The sequence below is a fragment of the Canis lupus genome, chromosome 17, assembly GCF_003254725.2.
Source record: "Canis lupus dingo isolate Sandy chromosome 17, ASM325472v2, whole genome shotgun sequence".
NCBI classification, from domain to species: Eukaryota; Metazoa; Chordata; class Mammalia; order Carnivora; family Canidae; genus Canis; species Canis lupus.
This window is the reverse complement of record NC_064259.1, coordinates 28154466-28174902: the sequence shown is the minus strand read 5'-3', so window position 1 is coordinate 28174902 and position 20437 is coordinate 28154466. Positions and strand designations below refer to the sequence as shown.

Here is a 20437-nt window from a genome sequence, read left to right as displayed (position 1 = left end):
TATGTAGTCATGTATGGCAAAGGCGAGGGCCTCAAGTTAGATGTTGCCTTTGAGACTAATTTTATTAGTTACTCCACTGATGAATACCATATCGTTAAGAGAGAAAGGACAAAGATTGGAGTAAATATTGACTTCTCTTGGTTATACTCAATGCCACACCCCTCTGACATTTGAAAGGGTTTTATAGCATTGCTTCCAAAGGTAGAGACACACTGGTCATATCAGGGAATGGCCTGGGTGATTTGGAGGATTTTCATATCTATGTTCTACATAATATATGAATTCAGGAAATAATAAGGTGATGAATAGTTAGGTTTATGCAAAGCTAAAGCTGACTGCACAGTACTCTTGAAGATTTGCCTTAACTTACGACTTGTTATTGTCACAATTCTTCTGCCTTTGGCTGCTTTACCTTTTTGAACATATTTTAAATTCTTCTGATTTTAGACTTATGGTCTAAGCATTAAATCTAATGAATTCCTGCAGCAAGCCCAATTTCCAATTACTGTTTGGAATACCCTTTGAATCATCCAGAAGGATTCTGCTTTCTAAACAAAAGGGAAAGTAGGGATTGTAAATAGGGAAAAATGTTGAAAGCAGTGAAGATGACTATGACACAGAGAAACAACTTGCCTGAGACATAATTGAAGTGAGTAGAGAATCTCAAGTTTGAATAAGTGCCTTATCTGTGCTTTTAAGAAGATAGGATTTTGAAAAGCTCTTAACTAAGTTAAGAGGCCGTATTTGAAAAAGTGGATGGAAAACTCTGCTGGCTTTGAATATGTGTGATATTCTTGTGTGTGAGTAATTGACTCATCTAATTAAAATGGAAAATGTTTAGAGAGAAAGAATGAGCAGAGAGGGAGTGGAAAGGAAGTTCAACCTAAAATAAAGACCTACTTAATCTACTATGTAAAGACAATGTAGACTCTACTGTTCAAGGGCAGAACTTGCATTAGCAGAAAAGAGACAAGTTGTCCACAGGGGAGACAGGATTTCACCTCACTGGCAAAATATTCCAGCAACATGTTTGCTCTGATCTGGCTTGAACATTTAAGGAAAAATGGGGGAAAGACAAAAAACCGTCAGTAAATTTGGTCTACCATCTTAGAAAAAGAATGGACAATTTCCAGAGTCCTAAACTCTATAGAGGGTTCACATGAGTAAAATATTGAAGATATGAAGTCTCAGAAGGCAGATTGACCTATATCACCACATAAACTTCAGATATTTAGATATGCATATGTATTTTAAATTCTGGTTAAATGTTGCAAGAGGACAGCAAAGGTGAAAAGGGAATAAAGGGAAGGAGGGTCACATGGAAAAAATAAAAATACTGTGGGAATTGGACAAGAGGGAGAAATGAAAGGGGAAAGTAATGAGGACATAAGTCAAGCTTGAGTCCTACTTTGCCTGTGTTACCTGAACTTTTCCAGACTTCATTTCAGGAAAGCACATCTATGTCTTTCACTGGCACACAGTCCTGTGCATCGTAGGTACTCAATAAATAATTGTTAATGATGCTATTTTTTATCTGTCCATCACCCTTCAGACAAATTTCATTTCCAAACATCCCTCTCCCATCCAAGAAAATCACTATGTCTGCAATTCAGTATTATAAAACAATTGATCCAGAGCACTTTACCTATTAAAATACAATTTAATGTGGGACTAAAAGAATGAGTATCTGAGGTATAATCTCTTTCAAATTACTTTACCCTACTTTTTGATTATCAGTGGTGGAAATCTGACTGAATAACATTTAAAAGTTTGCTTTTTCCAGCAAAGAGACTAACATTTTCTAAAATATGTTATAGTCTGTCATAAGACAACACTTAACTCTTTTGAGCTATATAAAAATGCCTATTAGTAAAAAAAAATCCCAGATAAATATGTTAGTTTTAGCACTATGAAATGACTATTTATCCAAGATTTACAACCAGATTATATTGGTGTCTAGCCATACAGAATGATAATTACCACTTAGAACCCAATGCTATATTTAAAACCCTTTAAGCATAGAAGAAAAAAATGCATCAAAATGTTTCTCTGCTAAAATGTATCTAGAACTAAAGTGCACTTAATATTGTCTTTACATCATTTTTCTGTTTCTTTAGGCTAGAATAGTTTCATAATTTGATAACAGGAACCTATACTTGCTTTTACTTGTTCTATTTCTACACTTTTAACACCCATAAATACTCATTTACAAGAATTTCATGTCTTCACTTCTAACTTTGTGACTGGAGATAAGTTTGAAATACAACTAACAGTGAATTCTTAAGCCTGGCATTGTATTTCTATAGAAGTACGGGATCATTTTTCAAATGAATTTAGTAAAATAAATGGGAGACTGAGGATTCCTTAAAATGTTTTATTAATTTGTGAATCACAAAAATAGCTCTTTAGAGGGGTGCTTAAAAATGATTTTTTGCCTTTGCAATTCCAATGGAAAAATCCAAATAAGTTTGATCTGAGGAATTGTCAGTGCCATAAAAGAGCATCAGAAAGCACTTAGAGTGACCTAATCATTAAGAAAAACAATAATTGCACTGACATTTTCCAACAACTGATCATATTAGTTGTTTTTAAGCTAATAGATAAAATCCAGTTGTAACTGAAATATCCAAACAATAAACCTGACCTAACACATCTTTAACTTCTCATTCACAGTGACCAAAATTCCACTATCTAGTATACAAACCTTGGGTTAGGATATATGTGGATAGATAAGAATATCTGTATACAATGAAGGGCTAGTAGCTCACATTGCATTCTTCTGTAACTCCTTCTATGGTACCCATGAAGACAGAAGACATAGTAGGAAAAAAAAACACAAAGAAAACTAATACATATATAACAATAAAATAAGAATCGGGAAAAACTCTTCACTCTCTATAAAATATATAGAGCTGAATTCAGACAGATCATGTTGAATTATCCACTGTCTCTAAAAACAGGCAGCTGTTCTTTTTGAGGTAGCCACGTCAGATTCTCTCTCCTTGTAAACACTCCCAAACCTCAACTGTTCACACCTATTTCTAAATTACATTACATAAAGGAAACATCCTTGCAGTGAACATGTGTGTGGAGGGGTGGGAAGTGACCAGCAACATTTGTGCTAAGGTAAGTGGTGGTAGTGGTGACATGGCATAGGTGAGGCAGAGATATTTAAAATGAAATAGAACTAATTTTATTGTATTTCATCTAGGAATGCTGTTTTAATCTGTCGAAAGGAAAAGATTGCAGCTCATCATTTTTTAAAAAATACAGAAAGTGGTGACAGTGGCATCAGCTAGTCTATAAGGCTATCAGGGATTAGATTTTTGCCCCACTGCAAACCTCGCTCTTTTCCTTCCACCATCTTATAAATTTTGACTTATGCATTTGACTTATTTAGTATTCTTCCCATCCAGACATCACATCTGCATTCAAGGAAGAATGTAGAGGGAAATGACAAGGTCTTTGATAAGAAAATTATAGGCTTTACTTCAGTGCAGGTCTCATGAACCAGTACTGAATCATATTGTCCTTCCTAAATGCAAAGTAACCCGGAATTTGAATTTGTTTCTTCGTTTGTTTGTTTTTAATGTAATCTTTATAGTGGAAAGTGGCAAAGGAGAAGTTTTAATATCCATTTTACTATGACTGCCATAGGATACCCAATAACTATAGAAACACTTCAAAACATACAACAAACAAAATCAACCACACTGGCCTCTGTCTCATCAAGCCAGTTTCTGTATCCATCCATAAGTCTGTACTCTATTTTCTTTGCTATGTGATCCAGATTGTCACACTTCATATTAAACCACATGTAAGCTAAAAGGCAATTCATTTGCTTCCAAAGGGCTCAATGCATGATGATGGAGAAAGTAGGAAAGAACTGCAAAACCCTCATTTCAAACAAGAAAGAATAAAAACATATAGCAGATACTCATCTATAGGTCATGGAAAATCCAGCTGGTCAAAATAGGGAGACTTCTCTGCTTTAACAGAAAATGATGCATCTTGTTTGGCTAAACTGCAGTCCCTTTATTGCAAGGTATATTGCACATATGAAAGATAATGCATTAGATTTAATATGTAGTTTAAGTATATTAATAAAATAAGCACTTATATATCTATCCATTTATCAAGCTCAATTGATAAACTAATGCTAGCAACTTTAAAGCCTCTGTGAGCTACCCAGAAAGACATCCTCTCCTTCTGAAAACATAGTCTATTCTAAAATTGCTATTAATTTTCCCCTTGCTTTTTTATGCTGTTGTTGTATCAAAAGGTTTTCCACATATGTGTACATATTAAAGACATCATAATAATATTTTTTGCCTGTTTTTGCCTGTATATAATACAGATGGGATTATGCTCATATTATTGTGAATGGCTTTTTTTTCACTCAAGTTTAAATTTTTGGGTTCATCTATATTGATTTACTTAGTTATAATTTATTTGTTTTCTCTGGTGTAAATACCAAAATATATTTATCTATTCTTCTGATGATGAAAGTTTCTTTTTGTTTTCAGGCTGTGTTATTATAAATAATGCTTCTGTGAATATACTTGTGCATGCATCTAGGTTCATATTTGCAATGGATTTTTTAAAAAAATATTTTCTTTATTTATTCATGAGAGACACAGAGTGAGGCAGAGACATAGGCTGAGAGAGTAGCAGGTTCCATGAAGAGAGCCTGATGCAGGACTCGTTTCCAGCATCCTGGGATCACGACCTGATCCAAAGGCAGTCGCTCAACCATAGAGCCACTGAGGTGTCCCTGGGTTTTCCGTATATTTAGGGATAAGTGTTGATTCTTAAGTATGTCCATCTTCACATTTATTGTGTTTAAAACTTTTCATAAAAATTTACACTACCATTTGCAATATCCATAAATTATAAATCCTCTGTCCTCATAAACACAATTTTGCATTCTTCTGATACTAAGGATGTGTATCTTTTCATGTATTTTTGAACACTTGTATTTTATACTGTTCTGTGTTCTTGTACTTTGCCCATTTTCAGCTTGATTGGTTTAAATATTTTATTTTTTTATTATTATTATTTTTTTTTGGTTTTGCACCCTGCTACATGCACACCCTTTTTTTTTTTAAATTTTTATTTATTTATGATAGTCACAGAGAAAGAGAGAGAGAGGCAGAGACACAGGCAGAGGGAGAAGCAGGCTCCATGCACCGGGAGCCTGACGTGGGATTCGATCCCCGGTCTCCAGGATCGCGCCCTGGGCCAAAGGCAGGCACTAAACCGCTGCGCCACCCAGGGATCCCGGTTTAAATATTTTAAATTTTTGAGCGTATGATTCTTGCTTAAACTCTAGATACTTTTTGTTTGCATTGCAGATGGCTTCTTCCAGTTTGGAGGTTGTTTTCTTATTTGTTTTCCATGTGATTCATTTTTTCAGTTTTTAAAAAATAAATTATGAACATATATGCTCGACACTTTTGCTATAAAATTTACTCCTCTAGATTGTTCCTCGTGTCCCATTTGTGAAATTGTTATCTAGCCAAATGTCATAAAAAATTCTGTCAAGTTTTGCCTTTCAAGTTTAAGTCATTAATTTCTATATGAAATAATGACTTAACTTAATAATATAAGTATATTATACTTATATAGTATAAACTTTTCATGTAGTTTGCCAATAAATGGAGATTACCCAAATAAGAATAGAGGCTTTCAAATCAGAGTTTGCTATAGCAAAGCATTCTACCACTGTCACCTGCATCTGACAGAAACTCAAAGGCAGGCAGGGAGTGGGAAAAGCTTCATAATAATGAAAAAAAATCATTAAAGTCATACTCTGGAGATTTTAGAAGGCAGGCTAACTAGAAGTGGGACACCTTAGGTGGTTGGTTTGGGGAGCATACTTGGCTTACTTTGGTTGATTCAAAGATGGAAAAGGGGCAAAAAATATGGAGGCTGGACCCACCGCTGCTGAGATTGTGACTTAATTTCCTAATTGGTTCCTGCATAGATTGTGAGGCAGTGTTCTATTGTTCTACATGGTCCAGTCATTGCCCTTCTGTATATTAAGTCTCTCAGTGTATAACTTGTTTTCCTTCCACGATTTATTGAAAGCTTTCCTGTCTTTTCCTCACTGATATACATATCCACTTCTTGCAATATCTCAGATTTCTATATATGCGAGACTTTAGTCTGGGCTCTCAGCTCTATTCCATTAGTCTATTTGTCCAGTTCTGGACCAATAGCATGACAATTTAATTATTATTGCTTTATAAACAATATTGGTTGCCTAGAAGTCCTAACTTTTCATTCTTCTTCAAACTATCTTAGCTGCTCTTGGTCTTTTATCCTTCAAGGTAAATTTTAGGATCTATTTTAAGATCCTTAACATTAATGTAATTTCATAGAAAAGATATTGCTAAGAGGATGTGTCTTCCTACCCAGGATTATTGGGTATCTATTTTTTAAAATCCTGAAAACCAGTTAAAGATAGACTCTAATGTAATTTATATGCCTTATTGCTATGGTGAATATCTTTTAATGAAATTTTCTGTGTCTGTTAGTGCGCAACTTATATATGTATGTGTATTAAAATCTTACCTCTAGTATAATTTCAAAAGTCTAGCTTTAACTTGCATAGTTATTAACTAATTTTGTTTATTTGTATAAACAATCATATACATATCATATTGGAATAATGCAATGCTTTTTTCCCTTTAAATCATATGAATTTTCATTTATTTTCTATTTTTTATATAAGACCTCTAGTAAAATATTGAAGAAGGTGTTGATAATGGGTTTCTTGTTAAACCCATTTTCTCTGAGTTAAAGAGAATTCATTTAACATTTTTAAATTAAGCATATAGTTTTCTATAAGATTTTATGATATCCTTTCTTAAAATCTGTATCTTCTTTTTCTAGCTTGTTTTTAATTATAAATGTTGTTGGAATTATCAAATTATCTTTGTATTGAGACAAAGATTTTCATTTGCCTTATTATTAGTATGCTTTTAAAATAATAAAGCAAACTAGCTGTTCTGGTATAAGTCCATTATATTTAGTGTCATTTTATACATTGATGAGTTTGTTAATATTTTCACATGTACATTCTCTGAAATTGATATGTAGTTATATTACCCATGCTATATTTTGTTTTATTTTATTTTGATATTAAGATTCTGTTAGCCTCATCTACAAGTTGCAGAGTTTCCTCTTTTCTATGCTCTGACATATTAATATAAAATCAGAATCATGTCTTTCCTGTTTGTTTATTGCTTTATGATGTAAAGTTTCTGACACTGGTATTTTCTTTGTAGGAATGTTTTGAACTACTGGTTCAATTTTCCCCCTGGTTAAAGGATCAGTTTTGAGAATCTATATACTTCTAGGAATAAGTCATTTAACCATATTATTTTTTAAAGTTTCCTCTATACTCACTCTAGTAACATCCTTTCAGGGGTATTTCAGCCAGTCACCTACTGGAAGGTGCTTTACATTAAATTTCTTATATGAGAGGAGATGCAGAAATGTGCTTTCACTAGAATGGCCATACACTATGAATATGGATTGACCTTTTCTGCTCATTTCTTCTACCCATAATATGGCACTGTCACACTCCTTGGGTTTAATGAATATGGTATAATAAATATTGTTTCTGACTATAAAATTTCTTTCAGGCAAAAGAAGTAATGAAGCAGGCTCAAACCTATGTAATTCAGAGGTCTTACCATGCACCCCTTGACCTAGAAATAGCTTGACTTAGAAGCCAATTTAATGTTCTATTACAAGCAAAATGACAATTCTAAGGATGATAAAAATCTGTGTTTGACGTTCTGTTGTAGAGCAGATGGTCTATTATCTGAGCCAGTTACCATTCTATGGAACTCTTTCTCCAGTGAAAGCATTTAAGGCTCTAGAAACAGAGGGGGGAAGGGGAATCAGGAAGTTGATGTTAGAAACTAACAACATTCTTAAATTCTTGTTTCTTGTCTTCAAGACTTTGGTCTTCTACAGTGACTTGGACTTCTATCAAGGGATTCAACAATGACTCCATTGACTTGGAAATTAAGATGCTTCTTGGCCATTGAATCCTCATGCCACTGAATTTACAGGCAATGCAGAGGACTATGGTATTACCTAAGGATATTGATTCTGGTTATTAAATGGAAATAGAGCTGCTACTGGAGTGATATGTAGAACACAAGAGATCCTCTGAGACATCTCCCAGTACTTTTAAATACACTGGAATCAGTTAAAGAACAACAATAGCAACTCAATGCATCTATGGACATCTATTAAGAATATAGTTTTGGGTTTCAATGCAGAGTTTTAAAAAAAAGTCTTAATCAGTGAAAGTATGGGCTTAAGGGAAATGGAAGTTTAATTGGGTAAGAAAGAAAGAAAACAAGGCCTATAATAGCTTCCCATATTTTATTATTTGATCTATAGATAGGTTGTATGCATATATATATATATTTTTTAAATAAATTTATTTTTTATTGGTGTTCAATTTACCAACATACAGAATAACACCTAGTGCTCATCCCGTCAAGTGCCCCCCTCAGTGCCCGTCACCCATTCAACCCCACCCCCCACCCTCCTCCCCTTCCACCACCCCTAGTTCGTGATCTCTAGCCTAATGTCATCTGTTTTTCTCTCTTTTTATACTGCTATGTTTTACAAGGTGTGTTGATAATTAACTTTTAAGTTAGCATCTAAGGTATAGGTTATCAAGATGGGATTATGACAAGACACCATCACCCAGACACCTATTTAACAACTTAAGAATGTCATACCCCACGTTGCATTCACTACAATGTATTATCAAATTGCAAATAATTCTAAAATGTGTTGTTTAATGAAAAAAATGCAAGTACTTTTGAATGTCCATTTTTGTCAATCATATGTATGAATGTAGTTTTATAAGAAACTAAAGTGTTATTTTACCTTACATATTATATATTTTCATAAGAAACTACAGCATTACATATTAAGGCATTATATATAGGATTACAATTTGGGATAATTTATGCTAATTTTCTTATAGTTTATAGTCTTTTTTAATTGGTCAGTAAGAACATGAATTATTTGTATAATAAAATACAATAAAGAGAAAAATTAAAATAATAACACAGCTATAGAATTAAATTTTTGCAGTCATTGATTATGTACCTTAGAATATGAAATTTACATAAAATACTAAGAATTGAAAAAAATAGGTTTATATTGGTATTCTCAAAAATTTAAAGTGGTATTTTTTTACTTTTTAAAGTGTTTTAAATTAAACAATTTTAACAAACTAGAAAGACCTACATGAACATGTTAAAAGTTAATTCTAGATTACTTTTGGACAATGAAAATGCATGGTATTTGTGTGCATGTATGTTTCCTGTGTTTTATGAATGTCAGATGAAGTTTACATATTACTTTATAATGATAGGACAGATTGTCACTATTAGTAAGGTTTTTCTCAGAAATAAGTTTTATATTGGGGTGTATGAGAAAGGTGTTTAATTGAAATTAGATATCTTCATTAGTAATAATGCACCTTTAGTTATGCATATGAGTAAAATGAGCAAATGCTGCTGTTTTTTCTTTCTTATGACAAGAATAACTAAAACGTATGTGAAACACATTGTTTTCTGCACAGCATAAGCTCCAAATTAGTTAGAATTATGGTCACAAATATTTCTGTTATATTAATTATAATAAGGGACTTAGGTATTAGCATATTTTACTATTCCACATACAGGGTGGAAGCAATACATATCATTTTTGCTTCTTTGCATCCCTAATTGATCTATTTGGCTTGCCTATTATAGCAGGTATTTCACAAATGTTTCTAGTGATTTCCAGATATTATTTTTTGTGTGTTTTTTAGGAATGACCATCTATATTTCAAATTGAGGTATAATTTCAGTCCGGTATCAATTGACTATTATGACATATTTTGTTCAGTATTTATTTACAATTTATTTTCATGAATATTCTGTAAAAGAAAGTTTAAAACACACTAAGCTAGAATATATTAGCAATATCTTAAGATACAATATTTGCTAAATGATTACTTGATATATCTTAGATATAAAGTGTGTGTATGCATGTGCGTATGGCTGTTATCTTTATTCAACATTTTCTTAAATGATTTTAACTAAAATATTATATGGTTTCAAAATATATTGACATGTGGCATTTGTTTAATTATGTAATTAATTCTAGGGTCAATTGATAAGTGAAAGTTATGTCATATTATCATTAAAAGTAGGGAAAGTGAAGGTCACTATATTCAGCTGAACAAAGAAGTCTGTGTTATTTTAGCCTTGATATCATGAAGAACTAAGTAGTTTTAAAATATTATATGAAGATCACTGTGAACAAATGCTAACTCTCTTCACAGATTTTTTAAAAATGAAATCTATATTAACTGATAAATTCTTTGGGACAAAATAGGAGCAACCTGTGCAACAGAAGATTGAGCATTTTTCACTTTTCTGTGTGAAGGATCAAGCAGTTGATCACAATAAACTCCAACTCAATTGGCTCAAATATAAAAGACTGTATTATCTCAAATAACAGAAAGTCCATATATAGGATGTTTCCATGGTGATGAAATTGGGTTTTGGCCCTGATTTGCTGCAATTCTTTTGACTCTGTGCTCTTGCCACAAATTAGCTTTTTCTTCAAAATGGAAGCAAGACAAGTTCAACAGCAAAAGGAGAACCATCTATGATTTGTGTACTTTTAATTTAATAAACAATGTTATTGCATCGCTTCAAAAGACACGTCTGTCTGAATGGTGGTAATGCCTGTGTTGGTAATGCTGTGCCAAATGTTATTACTTAGATGATGATCACCAAATGATTCTAACATAAACTGATGTTTTTCCTTTGTAGTATTTAGTTGGGCTCACTTTGAGACCCCACAAACATTTTTACCCCAACAACCTTTAGGATCCACTAATAATTATTACTCCTTTCAGGTATTACACTGAGGATTGAAAAATGATGACTTCTTATTCTACTATTTATTTTTTATTTGATAGTTAAGAATCATTGTGTAAAAAGTGATTTACACCTGTCCCTTTACTATTCTCTCCTATGCTTTATTTTTTCTTTTCCCTTTTTCTTTCTCTCCCCTTAAAAAAAAATGTTACCCTGTGAACCCATAAATCTTTTTTTGTAGTTGTTAATATGTTGCAATCCTTTAACTGTTTTATTTGAAGTTCATATCCTCTCAAATTGGGTTAGTGGGAGCCTTTAAGTTTTTTTTGTACATTTTGACATAACTTGTTAAGTCTTAAACATTTCTAGGCTTATTATATACTTTTCTGACTCTAGAACTGAATCATCCATTTGCCAGTGCCCTTTTTTTGGGAAATGTCATTTGGAAATCAAGATCTTAGCACTATGTGTGCTTATTGGGGTGTTGTGTCTCTAAGTGATTTAATAATCCAAACTCTGACTGATTCTTTCTCCATTCAAATCCAACAGCATGGAATTTTTATTTTTCTTTACACCATATTTGTCTCCTTTCTCTTTTCTAGGCAGTTTGATATATATGGCTATAAAAATGTTTGCATGGCAAAATCTACATTCACCTATGATATTTTGAGTTTGCAGAGATCTCTATTTTACTTTGAGTAAAATTCTAGAAAAGGACATATTAAGATAAAGAAGAATGCATACAGAATTTAGTTCAATATTGCCAAATTCTTCTCCATAAACAAATAGTTTTTTCATATTGCACTCTCAGTAGCAATAGATGAGTTCCTGTTTACCAACCCTCTCCAGCAGCCCATTGTCAAGCTTATGAATTTCTTCCAATCTGATAGGTGAGAAAAGGCACCACAGTACATTTTAATTTGCATTAAAGAAGATTAGTTTTCTGTTACATAGATTGTGAAATCCCAGTTTATTACTTATCTTTTATCTTTGCTTATGGTGCATTTTGCCAGGAAATTTTTTTGAGTTTTCATAACCAAATTTATTAACTTAGGGGCTTCTGGACCTTGAAATAATACTTTGAAAGACTCTTCAAATCCGGGTTATAAGGGAATTCACTCAAGCTTTCCATCAGAATTTTTATTGTTTCTTTTTTTATTAACATTCACATTTCTGATCTATTTGAAGTTTATTCTGGTGCATGGTGTAATGGGAAATTTAAGGTTATCATAAATTATTTCTCTGATCTGAAAAGGGCAATTTCTATTCATTTACCACTTCAATATATTCTTATGGTTCCCCTTAGTATTATTAAACTCTTACCAAAATTGACTGAGATTTCTTTTCAAAACAATCCATCTTTGTCATCAAGTATTTATTATTTCTAAGTTATGTTCTAAGGAAATTAGTATTACCAAATAAATCAGGAAGTGAATAAACATTATATTTTAAAAATTGAAAAACTCACCAGTACATATTGAAATAAAATGAACATCACTTTTCAGTTTAAGCATTTTCTTGGCTTTTATAAAAGAAAATAATGATGGTCAAATTGTTATATCTTTATTATTTCCGAGTAGTTATATTGTTATAAATATGACCTTAAAATTTTATTTACCCAAATAATGATATTCATTTAGATTCTACTTGAACAGTTGTAATATTTTGAAATTGCTCTGTTTCATGCATGATATTAACAATAATTGTTCTTAGGTATGGTATAGCAAAATAAAGATAAAAAGCTTAGGAAAGTAAGTTATTGTTTGGAGCTTTAGCATTATTAAAGCTCATGTCTTTAAATAGAAAACTGCCAATTCTTGGATCTCGGTATTATAATTCAAAATCTAAATATATTAGCTTAAATATCTACCTTGATAAAGCTGTTCTAATGGCTAAGTGAAGTATTAGTCATGAAAATTTTATTGTTTTGTAATATTGGATTTATTTTATCATTATTCATATTCTTACTATATTTAATAATTCTAGATTTGATATGTTTACCTGGATTCATATGGAAATTGCATGCTTCTGTAAAGCAGTCGGTTGAGAGAAGTAGGAACTCGTTATGATGTCCTTAGGACCTGCTTAATACTTAGGACATCCTCGTCTTATCATTTTAGACATTGTCATTATTATATATATATATTATTTTAATTATATAATTGCTGAAACTATTGCTCTGTATTTAACCTATTTCCTGCCAGGTGAAATTGTTTCCTCTCTGAACTTGCAGATTAGATCCCAAGCACATTCCTTGACAAGGGATCTTGCTCAGTAATGGAAAATGCCTACAAGAGACCCCCTGATGAAAAAGACTATGCTTAGCAATGGAATTTACTGCCCACATTACTTATGGGTTCACCTGTTTACAAGGTATTTTGATAACCTTACTCCAATTCTAATTATCTGAGTCTTCTACCTCAGGTTGAGTTGGTAGTTTCCATCAGAACAAAGCCAGCTTGGCAGCTAAGTTGATAAGTAAGTTGGGTTGAAGTGTGAGCTTGGGAAAAAGCAACTCTTCCCTGTCTCTCCTTGACCTTCCTCCACCACAGTGAGTAATTATCCTTTTCAATCTGGATCCAGCAGCCAAGTCAAATAGACAGATGGCCACAATGCTTGGATTGCCCAGATAATCCAAATATAAGTGAATTAGGAGTGCACTATATTTAATATCTTAGATTGCAAGTAAAATATTTAATGTTTATATTTGGGAGTGTTAGTTGAAAACTTTGATAGGATCAAAAAGATGTTTATGAGCATGAACAACAAATTTTACTTGAGAATTTGTTTGCATGAATTGAAATATTACAGTCTATATCTTTAGACACTGAAATCATTATGCATGCAGATTTTTCTTTTCCAATATTAAAGTAATATAATATAATTATAGCCTCTCAAATGATCCTTATGAAGATTTAAGTGCTTTACTAATACCCTGTGATTAAACCTCTCACTTCTTTTATTATATTGGGGGGGGGAGTCACATAACTACATTCTAGTAGGACATTTCCATTTTTATTTATAAATATTATCAGCCTACGATATCGTCCAAATAAAAGACAATTACTCCCTCAACTTTTACATATATAAGAATCAAAATTAGTTGTTTTATTTTAGAACTTGTTTATGATCCTAACGGTTTTGCTAAATAATGTAAACCACTTTCCTCTACTTGATATGGTGAAGGTAATTTTGCAGAATGATAAAAGGAACTATACAACCTATTAGCTGCACAGTATTCTGAGTACTGAGACCAGTAACCTAGACTGCTTGAAGTTTTCCCATACCCGACCCAAGTTAACTAGAGTCATTTAACTTTATTTTCATACTTTTCCCCCCATTTCTTTCTTTCAAATTATGAAATCATATCTAGACTTCTCAGCCTAAAGTCAGTCATTGATTCTTTGGTGTTCCAAACCTTATTTCCAAATTAGTCTCCACGTTTAAACTCCCATTGTGAGTTTTTTGCTGTGAGGTTTTCAGAGCTCCTCACCCTAAAATATTAACCCCACCCTTATCATGTCACCATTGATTCCTTTGTTATTGTTATGCTTAACATGCTACAGAGTCACTGTTCTATAAATCACATTGCGGGCAGTGCTGTTCTAGTAAACAATTTTGGAAAGGACTGTACTGTAAGTTCTGATTAGCAAACGTGTTTTGCCATTTAAATACTTTACTAAAGATCAGTAGGCATAGTGTATGCTGACCTTCAGGAAAGGAGGCTTTAAGGAACTGATATAACTACTCACTGTTTATTGTAAAATCCTAGAGTGTGGAACCCATGTCATGTCCTACTAATCTGTATCTTCACCTATTACCTAATGTCGTAAAGCCAAGTAGTGTTAAGAGCTGGAATGCTAAAAATGCCGTGGTATGTACCTTACCTCATAATTCCTAGCTTACCATCTAGGTGAATAATGTAGCCTTTCTCTGAATGAGTTACTTCACCTTTGAAAGGGAGTATTGTGCCTTACCACTTGGCCAGGGTGAGGATAATATGATTGACTATATGTGAAATGCTTAGAACACTGCTTGGCATGCAGTGTTCACTCAAATTTTGCTATTATGATTTATGCATAGAAGGTGCTGAAGCATCAATAATTGAACAAGCTAGGATGATTCTTATATTGTTTCCACCGTTACTGAAAACTTTTAGTAGTTGTAGAAAGAATGGGTTTTCTACAGTAGTAAAAGGGGAAGGAAGGAAATAAGGAAGGAGGAAAAATTGACCTGAGAGAATGGATGGCTACCCTGAGAGGATTCATAAGAGATGTGAGCAACACAGGGCACAAAGAGGACCCATTGACAATGGGAAAATACAAAGGAAAGAAGCCTCAGCAAGAGTTTCCTTAGGTACAGCTAAATAAGGATTTCCGTAACACTTTAGGATGGAGACATTTCTGCTTAAATCCTCTTAGGAGAAGAGAATGATAAAGAAACAAATGAAAAGTATAAAATGATATAAAGTTGTTGAAATTTCATAACAAAATTTACTTATTTTTAAATTTATATCTCACCTTTTAATTATAAGGATCACAGAGATTACACTGTTTAACCATATATATATGTACATATACTTTATATATATGTGTACTTTTAAATTATGTTTTATAAATTGGTTTCATTTATTCTGAATTTAATTTATAAGGTACTTATATGATCTTTAGTGAAAGCATGTTTACTGTGATTGGATCAAGGCAACTGAGCACATACATCTCCTTCCTGCTCTAAATTTCTGGGAAAAACACACATACGTAACTACAGTTAAGTAGTTAGCTCTGGAATACACGGTATACACTTCATGGAACCAAAAGTCTGATGACCGCTAGAAAGACAGAAGAAATGACTGAGCACCATTTCCATAGGAGAAGGTTTGCCTGAAAGGTGAAAGCAGCTACCTGCTTAGAAGCAGCAAATGAAAAAAGGAGAGATTTTTCGAGCAGCCTTCAGGATTATGGCCAGTGTAACTGTAAGAGGAACAACCAGACACATTGCTGTGCCTCAAATCATCAGGCAACAGACAGATGGACACCCAGGAGGGGACATAAAAAAAAAATGGGTACTGCATCCTATACCCAGGGGATGAGCTGCAAATGCATACTTCATCCTGTCCCCATGATCACTGATGGTGTGCTGCCTTATGCTGAAATAGTATTTGTGGAAAGCTCTAAAATTAAAATGGATGTCCAACAGAGAATCTCCTGGCATTTGAGGAAATCGGATATTGGGTCCAGCAAGAAGGGCATCAAAGTCAACAAGCATTTCTTTAAAAAGAAAATGAAAGTTTAATTTGAAATAAAATATAATGTAATTTCCTTGAGTGGATAAAATAAATTTCAAATTCGTGTAATAAGAAGAGGTTGTGAAATGCACACACATATACACACCTAATTCTTCCCCTAGATTTTTGCTTCCCCCAGATTTCCTCCAGATGGCTCTCTCTCTCAGTTCCTCCAGGTTTATGATTAAGTGTGATTATGCAAGAGATTTTTTACCAGCTCCTCTATATACCTAGGATTTCTCTACAGCATTTCCAACACAAACACACCTTCTATCCTCATTACCTGATCAGTCCCTCACCCAGGTTCCTTTTTCTCCATAGATTTTATCAGCACTTGATCTATCATATGTGTATTTTTTTTTTATTTTATACCAGAATAGAATCTCCATGTGGTTACATTGTCTGTTTTTGTCTTTCCTTGGGACCTCCATGCTAGAAAGATCCCCGCTATATAACAACCAATATTTGTTAAAATAATTAACACATTTTTGAAAAACAGGTCATACAAAAGAGAGAAGATGTCATTTAAGTTTGGCTGTCCATGTTTTACCTCACTAACATGTAAGCTAGAATTGAACATGTTATCAAAAATTGTGAGATTTAAATATTCTTGGGAGATTTAAAGTATTAATGAATATTTTAGACACCAGATGTTTGTGTCAAATTTAGGTAAAAAATAAATGATTCCATTATTTTACAACTCTTCTTAGGAATGGAGAGTTGTATTATGGCAGTGATTGCAGATGGAGTAGAAAAATGAGAATTGATCTAGACGTACTTCTTACAAGTCTTCCTGGTCAGAGTGTGAGTTCCATGAAGCTTGGTGGTTGGGGTTTATTCTCCTTCACATTCAACATCGTGGAATAGTGTACAGCCTAGGATAGGCCATCAAAAATTGTTTAGTGAATTAATGATTGAATGAGTAATTTGCTTCCCAAAAAGTAAAAATTCATGTTAAATCATTCTTTCTGTTTTTCACCTTTGCGCTTTTTCCTTTCTAACTTGTTTATATTATTCTAAACTCTAGATACTTAAGTATTCAGAATTTTTAGCATATATATTATCTCTTTGAGCAGACGTTGGCTAGAGGGTAAAATGTCTCTGCTTTGCATGGTGTTTGTTATCTACTTTCTAAATATCCTCAATGAGCTTAAGGCTAAGGGGGAGACAAACAAGTTAGCAAGTGCCTGCAAACACTTTGTACTGGGTGATAGCCATCTGCATATGATTCTGACAAAGGCAAAGTAGCAGCAGAAATGCTTCAGGAAGGTGTTGATGATGAGTAGATATTTGTAAAGCTGAAAAAGTAGTGCAGAAGTCCAGTAAGCAAGAGCAGCTGGCCTTCATTAGGGTTTCTGGGAACAGGCTGTAGTATTCAGTCACAGGCATGACAAAGGAGCTGGTTGTAGAAGCAAACAAAACTCAGTTGACTGGAGCCTTTTAGTCATTCTGTTGTAAATATATCCAACACACATTTATTGAGAGTCTACAATATTCTAGATTCTGGCAGTAAAGCTGTGGAGACAAATCATTGCCCTTATGGTCCTTATGCTCTAGTGGTAAAAATAGGCCTTAAAAAAGAAAACAAACAACAACAACAACAACAAAAACGTGTGCAGGATGATGAACGAAAAATAAGCACTAAAAGAAAAATAATGTAGTGAGAATAGGAAATATCAGAGGGCAGTGAGGGAAAATGACATTTATTTAAAGCCATCAATAGAAAGAAATGAGCCAAGTGGACATGACCATATGTGGTAGGGGGACAGAGGGCATTCCAGGGATAAGGATCAATCAATGCAAAGACATAGAGAAGTGTGCCTGAACCAATTGGTGCGAGAGAGTGTAGACTGGAGGGAGGCAATGATGCTCCTAGCTCAGAGGGGCTTATAGGGCATAATACTGGACTTTCACAATGACTGAGCAAGATGACAAGTCAAGTGTTGAAGTGAGAAGTAGAATGATATGACATCTTTATTTTGATTGGGTTATATGTATGCCTGGAGAGAAAGGATGAGATCCAAGTCATGTGTCCTGAAGTCAACTGAAGAAAATGCTTTAAAGAAGGTGGTTGTGGGGATCCCTGAGTTGCCCAGCGGTTTAGCGCCTGCCTTTGGCCCAGGGCGCGATCCTGGAGTCCTGGGATGGAGTCCTGCGTCTGGCTTCCGGCATGGAGCCTGCTTCTCCCTCCTCCTGTGTCTCTGCCTCTTTCTCTCTCTCTCTCTCTCTCTCTCTCTCTCTGTCTGTCTATCATGAATAAGTAAATAAATAAATCTTTTAAAAAAATAAAGGAGGTGGTTGTTAAAAAAAAAAAAAAAAGAAGGTGGTTGTGGTCAGTTGTGCCCAATATCATCGATAGGTCAAGTAAAAGTTGCCTAAGAACTGAATGTTAGATAAATGAGAGTAATAACATTACTAAATCTACTAAAACTGCATATATTTGTGGAACATTTGGGATAACTGTCTAAATGCAGAGGGTTTCGGGATCCCTGGGTGGCGCAGCGGTTTAGCGCCTGCGTTTGGCCCAGGGCGCGATCCTGGAGACCCAGGATCGAATCCCACGTCGAGCTCCCGGTGCATGGAGCCTGCTTCTCCCTCTGCCTATGTCTCTGCCTCTCTCTCTCTCTCTGTGTGTGTGACTATCATAAATAAATAAAAATTAAAAAAAGTAATTATAAATGCAGAGGGTTTCAAAGAGAGAAAAAAGGAATCTCAAATTTGTTGTAAAAAAATAGTATGGATAGAATCTCGAAAGGATCAGGGGCCACAAAGTAATTATATGAAGGAAAATATAATGTTTTATTTTGAATTTTTGCTAATGTTGTATAAGCCAATGGCAGAGAGATTGGAAAGTGTCATGCAAGAAGCAAAATCCCAGAGGGAGGGTTTTCTAACAGTCCATTGGAGAGGTAGGTACATGGACCAGGATGTTTTGAAAGTGTAAACTAGTTTGCCCAGAGAACACTTCAAGTCAATTTTTATAATGTGTTACTTTTAAAGACTAAATTTTTACTTGGCTATTTTAACTCTTACTCCATTGTATACATGACAAAATGCTGGCCAGCAGTGTGAGTGAGTTTTCTTACAGTGAAGGTAGTTGGCTGATGGTGACTTGTTGCCAGACCCTGGTCTCCTTCCAGAGCAGTGGCACATATTTATCAGCAGATGGATTGAGGTTAAGGGTTTAGATAGTGATTTTTAAATTGCATCTTTCTTTGTACAAAGCTAATAAACTCATAGAGGGATGGAGGCAGTGGCCTTAGCCTCATTAGCAACATTTTTGAACTTCATATATTCTCCCCTTTAGAACAAATGTATCTAGGGTTGCCAGCAACTTTTAGTTTTTTTTGTATTCCTCCAAGTATTTTATCTTTAATCTCCTTTCAAACAAATCCTATGTATTTTTATTTTTTAAAAAAGAGCTTTATCAAGTAGTTGCCATAAGGGTTCAGAAAATCCTGACCAAGTGCCCGAGGCAGACTTGTCATAATATGAAAAATTACTGGTGAGCCTGTCTTTGCCCTGCCCTTTGCTAAAAACCTATAGGAGTTTCCCTTGAGTCTTGTCTTCTGGGTTTTCCCAAGTGTGGTAGGGCATTTTCCTCTTAAAGCAGATTTTGAGCAGTTTGTAGGCTCACTGTGAAACTGGGCAATGCTTTATGAATCAGTAGAAGAGTGAGTGGGTTTTCAGGATAAATAAGTTTAGTATGAGACTCACTTAATAGACTTGAGACTTAAGTCTGTATGATAAACTTTATTACAGGACCAGGAGGAGAAGGCAGGCACAGACCAAAATATTTTCAGGGATCTGGCAGATATATAAATGCATGAAATGGGCTGGAATATGACCATAAAATGTGGTGGAGCTGAGAGAAGCAGAGAATGGATAGCTCACTGAATGACCTAGGAGGTGAGTGTGGGAATGGGGTGTTAGAATGCAGGAACAGTGACATCATACTTCAGGATGCATGCAGAAGGAGCTGGCATTTCACTGTTGGGACAAAGAGTGGAATACAGCTTGGGGGTGATAGGAGCATTAAATACATGGTGGATGGAGAACACAAGTAGAATCAGGTTAGTAGTTCTTGGATAGAACATAGGAGCTTAGGGATAAGGCTGGCGTGATAATTCCTTTGGCAAGGGGATTTGTCAGGTTTAATCCGATCGGTAGTGAAATGGAATAGAGAGGCCAGGCAAAAGTTGGTCCAAACAGGCTTTTAATGGGAAGCGCTTTGGGG

The 20437-nt window shown here is 34.1% G+C and overlaps 1 long non-coding RNA gene across 2 annotated transcripts in view; it reads left to right on the top strand.

Annotated features, from left to right (window-relative positions):
- Positions 1-16173, top strand: part of LOC112665086 (uncharacterized) — a 28589-nt gene extending 12416 nt beyond the window's left edge. Inside the window, exons 2-4 of one of the 2 annotated variants that reach the window (XR_003140203.3) lie at positions 7973-8105; positions 13150-13289; positions 15568-16173. This is a non-coding gene — a long non-coding RNA (uncharacterized LOC112665086). Of the gene's footprint in view, positions 1-7972; positions 8106-13120; positions 13290-15567 lie in introns of both variants that reach the window. The other variant, XR_003140204.3, reaches the window with a different exon arrangement.
- The last annotated feature ends 4264 nt before the right edge of the window (positions 16174-20437 follow it).